Here is an 8,711-nt window from a genome sequence, read left to right on the forward strand (position 1 = left end):
AAGCAATCCTTTGTAAATGGGCTGTCATGTTGCAAGTCCCAGTGAGTCAGTCAAACATATGCTTCCAGTTTTGATCCAGGTTGTCCATTTTGCAGGTGAAACAACCCTAACAATGACTTTAGGTAGCACTTTGCAGCTGCACACATTCAGTTTTTATAACATATAGCCTATTTCTATAGCTCAGCCATTGAAAGGGGCTTTGGCAAACCAAACTGGCAGCAGCCCCTGCCTCATCCTGCAGAGTGAAATCTCTGGGGATTTGTCTGGGGGGTTGCACTGTTCCTTCCCAAAGGTCTTGTTCAGCACTGGGGACCAGTTTGGGCAGCGCTGTGGTGGGGTCTGTGCAGCCTCTCTGGCCAGGCAGAGGTGGGTGAGGCTTCCTTCAGGTCCCTGGGAGAAGCCTTGTGATGGAAATCCTGCTCCTCTCTGCAGGATCCAGCAGCCCCAGGGTCTGCAGGGAACACATTGGAGGCAATATAAAAACATGAGTCTTTGGAAAGTGCTCTGTTCACCTGAAGTTTCCCCTAGGGGAATAAATGGTGCTGCTCAAAAGCACTGCCCAAGGGAAGGCCTCTCCTAACATGAGGCCTTTCCTCTTTGCAAATAGGAGTTGGTTGCAAAATAAAAGAAGGGAAAAAAATCCAACCCTGAACTAGATCATGTGTCTGTGGCTGTATGACCTAACACAGGACTTTATGTTAGAGAGATGTTAGCTCTTCCAGTGCTCCAGATGCAGAATTTTAGGCAGCACTTCAAATTAATGCAATAGGAAGCTTAATCCAAGTTGTTTATAATAAATATCATAACCCTGCTTACAAGTAAATATCATAACCTGAAAGGACTCCAAAACACAAAAGCATATCAACCATAAATGTGGCTTCCTTGAGCCAGTCCTACATTATTAGGGAGAAAATGATGAGCTGTAAATAATCAGAAAGGTGATTTCAACTGTACTTGCAATGAAATATCAGTTAATTCTAAATTTCATGTGGCTGCAAACAAATCCATAGCTTTTCTTCTCTAATTACTAGGTTTTTATTAATTTACAAGAGACAAATGCAAATAATTATATCTCTAAGGACTGAAAGTAGGATAAAGCTTTGATTCTGCAGAGCTTTTAACTGTACCTAATTTTAAGGATCTTCTCACCTTGCTTGTCATCGGATAACACATAAAACACTTGTTTCAACACCTAACTGCATCACTGCTATAACATATTCCTTCCTAGAAAAATGATCTGCTGTGCTGTACTCACCTGTGAAAGCTGTAATGTCTGGATGTGATAAAATGCAGGTTTTTCATGTACACATTCCATGCCACACATGGTTGGATCTGAGTCATCAGTGAACAATCTCAATCATCTAGCTCTCAGTGTCATTTTTAGTACAGCTTTTATCATTCTGAGGCTGACAAAGGAGATGAGGATCAATCACCAGAGAAAGGGCCAAACATAGGAATGAAAAAAAGAAAAATGGGAAAGCTGTTTCCCACAACCTGGGAAAAATGGTTATGGGACTCCAGATATACACATAGAGCCTTCAGTGAGCTAAGAGCATTTTGGTCTTCAACAACAAATGTTAAGTCTGTGGCTGATCTGGGTAAGAGAATGTTTCTTCCCAGTATTCTTGGTTTGGCTTCTCAACAACTTATTTCATCACTTATTGAACCGATCCATATGGCCTCATAATGAATAGTTAATGCTGAGATATTAAATGTCTTCAGGCTCTGAAGCTCTGTTTCAGCTATCATGAAATTTGCCCTTTTCATTTTTAGAGAGCTCTCTTAAAAATACACAGAGAAAAGTTCAAAGGTATTGCAGGCACCCCTTTTATCCCAGATTTTTTGCTTCCTGTTGACTTGGACACTTTTAGTTTGCCTTTGCAGAAGGCCTTAATGGGGACCCTAGAAGACATCAGATACACTGAAACTAAAGTTCACTTGGTTAATAGGCTTTAGGGAAAGGTAAACTTCCCTGTCTGCTAAAATGGACATTTTTGATATAACTAATATAAAAAGAAACAAGTAGGGAGGAGGAGAAGATTAGAGGAAACCTTAGAAAACCTCACAGCTTTAGGATTTCTTGTTATTATGAAGTGGCAATACTGAAAAAAAGATGTTGGTTTTGTTATTTACTTCCCCAGCTATTAGGCAATTAATTATCAATTTATTTTTAAAAAAATCTGTAGATGAAAAAAGTCTTGGTTACTTCCCAAAACATCTGAGTGTCCTCATAGCCAACATTTGCAAAATAAGGAAAACAAAAGCTGGCTTCAAGATCTTACTTTATTTCTACAAGTCTGTTGCATAACAAGACTTGTGAAAAAAAATGGGCTCTGTTAATAACTTCAGAATTACAGAATCACAGAATACTCTGAGTTGGAAGGGACACACAAGGATCATCAAAGTCCAACTCTGGCCCTGCATGGGACAGCCACAATAATCACACCATGTGATGTCACATTTAAAGCAACTCATGTTTTGATCTGGAGAGGATTTTGTATTATTTGCAGAGCCATGTATTCCATGCAAGGTGAATCCTGGGTTACCCTTTCATGAAGTTTCACCACTGCCATGGTTGGAGTAGAATATCTGACAATGACCAAACCTTATTAAGTTTAGAAATTTCATTTGGGAACCAGTAAGAGTTCCCAAAAGCTGAATCTGACTCTAATCTTCATCTGAATTTAGTGAGAACAGTGTTGCATGCTAAGCTTTGGTTTCCAAGAATTTTTGGTGTGGCTGGAAATAGTGTATCTTATTTTGTATATATTTCAGCACTCCTTATTTCAGCCAATCCTAGGAATAAGCACCAGTGGAGCAAAGAGCTATGAAAAAAAAAAAAAAAAAAAAAAGGAAAAAAAAAAAAAAAAGAAAAGAAAGAAAAGTAACCAGTTTCATTTTTTTTGCTGTCTCCTTGCTTTGCATTTTGGATCAGTGGATCAAGTTCCCTTGGAATATTAAATATTTTAGAGTAACTTAAAAGCCAGCTTCAAACCATTCTGGGTAACCTGGCTGTCTTTATCTGTGAGTCACACTTAGGAGCTTTGGGATACATCATGAAAAACTGAAATGGAAAGAGACAGAAATTTTGATGATGAAACCTCAAAATAGTCTTCTTTAGGGCTTCAATAATTCTGCTGCTTCTCGTGCCCCAGGCTGTCTGGTCCTACTCCCTTCTTTGGTGCTTGTATGACAGATTGAGGAGAAGACTGTAAAGCTGCTGAGCATCTGAGCCTGTGAAAAGTTCTGGCTTTTTGAGGATGATGCCAAGAAAGTCTGCTGGCTCCTGATGGCCAGCACCAGGGCTGTGCTGTGTGACTCTGGGTGACACCTCCAAAGCAGATCGTGTGAAGCCTCTGTGCAGGTGCACCATGAATTATTCAAGTGCTGTTATTAAAGTGGTGGCAAGGTAAGCATGGGTTAGAAACAGCACTTGGATTCATCAAACAGACATCACATTTAGATAGTCAGAGGCCCTAAACACAGTGTTAAGGAACATTGTCAAATGAATCAAAAATTAGGAAAGAGAAAGTGCAACTTGGATTAAACTTCCTATTGCATTAATTTGAAGTGCTGCCTAAAATTCTGCATTTGGAGCACTGGAAGAGCTAACATCTCTCTAACATAAAGTACTGTATTAGGTCATACAGCCACAGACACATGACCTAGTTCAGGGTTGGGGTTTTTTTCCTCTCCTTTTATTTTGCAACCAACTCTTATTTGCAAAGAAGAAAGGCCTCATGTTAGGAGAGGCCTTCCCTTGGGCAGTGCTTTTGAGTAGCACCATTTATTCCCCTAGGGGAGGTTTTTGAAACACTTTCCAAAGACACAGACCCTCAGGCAGCAGCTCCTTTTGGTCACCCTCCAGTGTCACACTTTCCATGGCTCTGTGGTGACAGGAGGTGTGATGCCCCAGGTGAATATGTGATGATAAGGGACAGCAAGAGGGTGCTTTGCTGTGTATTTGATTTTTGGGAGGTCCATGGCTGGGGCTAATGCACTGCCTGCTGGAGAGCTGGAGTCACTTCACTGTGACTCAGAGGCCAGGGAAGTGAATCTCATTACAGACCTAACCTGCAGATGAATACCAACCTTATCTTTCATTATAAATGACGTCTGTGAAATGCAGCTTGACTTCCTAAGAGAAGGAACACTCCAGCTCAATACTAATTCAGCAGCTCCATCCTGTCCTGTGACACAGTGATCAATTGCTTGTTCTTCTTCTCCTGTGGATGTAGCACATCTTCCTCCAGCAGGGAGGCACTTTAGTCTAATGTGTGGATTTAATTTTCCCATCATTCTTCCTGCTCTGTAGAATATATGTCTGAGCTATGGGAAAGAAATGTAAATTTTTCCAGGAGGCTGTGGCTGGGAGGAGTGATTGAGAAGTAGAGAGCTGTAAAGAGCTCGTAGCAGTAATTGCTTCATGTCCTGTTCAAGCTTTCTTTATTCTTTATGTTCTTCTGTGACATGTAAGAATTATTTCCATGCTATGAAGTAGGGACTGAATGCAAACCCCTCTTTCTCCTGATGCAGAATCTGCCTCTGTGGTGCTGGAAGATTTTATGCATTGTCTGCAATTAGTGGGGATTAGATGAACATATGACTACCCCTTTTCCTGCAGGATAGGGGGTTTATTCCTGATAGAGACTTGGAAGATTATGAGTCACATTCATTTGTTAGTTTTTCTCCAGAAAACTTTGATTTTTTTTTTTTATTATTATTTTTAAGAGAATGCCAGGCAAGAATCTCTTTTCCATGTAAATTAAAAAACCACGATCATGATCTTACTAGATATGAACATTTCTAGGAAAGAGGAAAAATATAGATAATTTTAAAACCGTAGAAAAGCACAGTTCTACAGGTTATTTTATAAAGACTAGGGAGAGCTGCTTCTAAACTTGTTTCAGTATTACTCACTGGAGTTTGCAGAGGCTTGCAGAGGGCAGCTTGACTTTCTGAAAACTTGTCAAAATTACCTTACATAGGGGAGTGGTGCCCTTTAAGAGGAAAAAAAAAAACGTCCTCAGCTTTAGAATCGAAGCATGCAGGTGGGGTTTCCTTTGTGGCCACATATCTCCTTTTCTTGATCTAAAAATAACAAGTGATAGCAGATTTTGTTGTAGTCGCCAGCTTATTCTCGAGTTCAGATAATTTGCTTCTGCTTCAGAAGTGACAGGGACACCTTGAACTGGATCACCTGGCATCTGTCTTGCAAACACATTCTCCCTCAGGGCTGGAAAGCTAGGCAGAAACTGAAAACAAGGGTTAATTAGGAAAGAAAGGATAATTATCTGGCTTCCCCCACCCTTTTTTTTTTTTTTTTTTTTTTTTTTTGCAGCCTTCACTGCCCTATAGATAGTGTTAGTTCATTTCCCATTCTGCACTGATACCTCTGTGCATTTGAAATTGCTTTGACCACTGCTTCTCTGCTTAAATAAAACCCTGGGGATTCTTCAGCCTTTAATGAAAATTACAAAAGCCTTTGCATATTGTGCAATTACCTCTCCCTTTGTTTTCCTACAAAATGGATTCAGCAGCTCCGCTGGGACACCAGAATTAGCATGTCAATACCACAACATCTCTGCGGAGTCGTGTTGGGTTTGTAGCATTCTGAGTCAAGGTTATATGTTTTTATCCCCTTGCAATGAGCTGTTTGCACCGGCACCTTCAGGGCATGTGAACAGTGAGTTGTTCATTCCTGTCCTGGCTGCAGGCTCTGTCACAGGCATTAAAACAATTGCAGTTCAGGGTAAGAGGTTTTAGAGGAGTTTGCCTTTCCAACACCCTGCCCACTGCTGCTTCTTCCCAGAGTCCTTTCACGCAAGATTCCCTCTATTGCTCCAGTAGCTTTACATGGAAATAAATGTTATTTCTCTTCCAGCTTGGCTTTAAGCATTGGAACCCTAGCAGTGATATCCTTATTTTCAACACAGTTCAGCATATGCATCTTCACTATGCCTTTCCTGACATACATACAGTGTGCAGATAATGAACCTCTTCTAAGAAAAAAATAAAGTACAAATATACAGACAGACAGACAGATAGATAGATAGATAGATAGATAGATCTTCAAAAACACGGGCCATTCTGAAAGATGTCCTAGGTCAACGATATGACATTAATAGTTTTGAAGGTTAAATATTCCAATTAAAGTCTGTCTCCAGTTCTGAATCACCTGACTTGCACCAGAAGTCAGAAATGTGTCTGTATTTTTCAGCTTGCATACCAGAAAAAAAAATCAAAAAAATACTATTTTTGAAGGCTCTGATCCTGTTTATGCGATTTGCCAGAGTAGATTGTGGTCTTCTGGTAAGAAGCAGGTGAAATCAAACAAGCAGTACAACAGAGAGCAGCAACACCCAGAATCTGGTGAAAGAGCAGTCTGCACAAGGCAGTGCCTCACCCCTCAGGTCTCCATCACTAAGCCACAACTCTGCAGATCAGAGCAAGCTTGGGAATTGCCACATCCTCCATAGCAGTGCTTCAGAATAAAACCACAGAATAATGAAAACACCTCACCTCCCATTTCCCTGTGAGATTGTTAAACTAAATATCATAACAAGACTTTATCTTAGCAGGGTTGTGCTCCGCCCCATCTCAGCTCATATGGAAACATTAGCTCTGTCTCTGATGTGAAATTTGTGTGTAGTAGATCTTATTTTCTTTTTTCCTTTCTGAGTGCACTCTGTTGATTTTGGAAACCATTTTACCCATCCCTTCAAACCATAACTTTCAGAAAAGATTAGCAGTAACTGATGACAGTGCAGTGTTTGTTGCTGATGAACCAAGTAAATAAGTTTGGGTTGTGGGTACTCCTGGATGGCATGATGCTCTCTTTTCTTTGTGAGAGATAATAAAAGGAGTTTGAGCAAGCTTGTAGCTGGATTAGGCTGTGTATTTGGCTCACTCACCTCTCTCTGCCTCAGTTTCCTCATCTGTAAACTGGGAATAACAATGCTGACCCTATTATAGTGCCCTAAAGAAAAGAATTACAGAGAGCTATTGAGCCCACCAAATCCTGTGTAAGAAGTGTGGGCACCTACCTCAGAGGTCTGCTCTGGGGGAATCAAAAAGTTGATTTTTTTACTCCAGTTTCCTGGGCCTAGATCTGCCTGTCCTCAGTAGATCATAGTACCTTGTTCACTTCAGCTGCTGTTTATCTGCTTGTCCATTCTTTTTCCTCCCTTCCTTGCTAAGAACTCATGCAGATGAAAGTTTACCTATTCCTAAACATGTTTTCTCCTCTGCTTTGGTATTGACAGCTTCAGAGGACCCTCAGCCTCAGCAAGATCCTGCTGGCTGCTGCTGCAGCTAAAGGGCACCAGAGCTCTCACTGCAGCACTGATGTGTTACAGCAGCTCCTGGGGCTCATCTGGGGCAGAGGGACCACGACTGCTGCCAGGTATGGTCAGGAAACAATACCCATGATTAAAGAACAGCCAGCAGACATCTCCAGCGAGAGGTGCAGACGACACAGAGCAAAATAAAGTGATTTGCCAAGGACAGGGCTGGGCCTTATCTTGCTGTATCTCGGATAAGAGCTGGATATGTACAGACAGAAGGCAATGTACCCTTGTTCTGATGAACAAACACTTTGGATTTTACAGTGGTTTTACTCCTTCTCCCACCCCTCCCTTTTGGTCTCTTTGCCTCCTTCATTCTTTTCTCTATTTTTTTTTCAGGCCTGCTCCACCCTGTCCCTGGCACTCTCAGTCCCTCTCTCCAGCCAGGTCACCAGGTGAGGTCTGTCATCAGCCAGCCCCAGCTTCCCTCACACAAGTGCTTGCAGGTGGCTGGTGCCAATTCCTCTTTTCTCCAGTAATAATGGATTCCCTGGGACACACTCTGCCTTAGCTGTAATTTTGGTCTTGAACAGAATAGCTTGACCATGCTAGTAGCTGGAAACAACAGTTACCTGCTCAGGTCTTTGTGCCTCCTCCCTGTGCCTGTTTACAATTCCACCTGCTCTCCCTGCCTTGCCTCGCAGTAATCTGAGCATTCCCTCAGCTTCCCAGCCCTGGGTCCCAGGGGCTGCACAATTCTGGAGAGAGAAACAGCCCCAGACCAGGGAGATCCAGCCTAGGGGGTTGGACAGTGGTACTGAGTAATTCACTACCAGCAGCATCCCTGTGGAACACAAGTCCTCAGCAAGGTGAGAGCTGTGTCACCTTCCCCTCTGCCTCCAGAGCAGCTCCAGCAGGGCCAGCTCTGAATGCCAATGGCTTCGTGTAGGGCTCCTTGTCCTCCACCTGTGCTCTGAAGCACAAGAGGAAATCTGCTTCCACTGGAAAACCCTTCCAGCAAGGCCCACAGGGATGTTTGCACAGCCCCACAGAGTGTCTGTGTAACTCCCTCAGCAGCTCAGAGCCACTGGAGGGTTCCACAGTAGGGCTCTGCCCTGGAGGCCTTGTGTGTGCACAGAGCAGCAGCCAGTGTGGTCTCAGGGTGTTGTGCAGGGTTTTTGCCTGCTCTTGCTGTGGCCAGAGCTCTGCTGCAGCACTCAGGGTTGTGAGCCACATCTCCGAGCCAGTATCTGAATCACAGCTCTCCACGTTTCTGTTTTAGTCATAAGGGAAAAAGAGAATTTTGTTAAAGTTTTGCTCCTCCAAAGGGTGTGAAGAGCTTGGTCCTGTGCTTTTTCTAGAAGTGCATTTCTGCAGGATACTGCTGCTGATAAACTCCCATGCACCTCCTCTCCTGTAAATGCC

This window comes from Prinia subflava, chromosome 4 (genome assembly GCF_021018805.1).
Source record: "Prinia subflava isolate CZ2003 ecotype Zambia chromosome 4, Cam_Psub_1.2, whole genome shotgun sequence".
Classification (NCBI taxonomy): domain Eukaryota; kingdom Metazoa; phylum Chordata; class Aves; order Passeriformes; family Cisticolidae; genus Prinia; species Prinia subflava.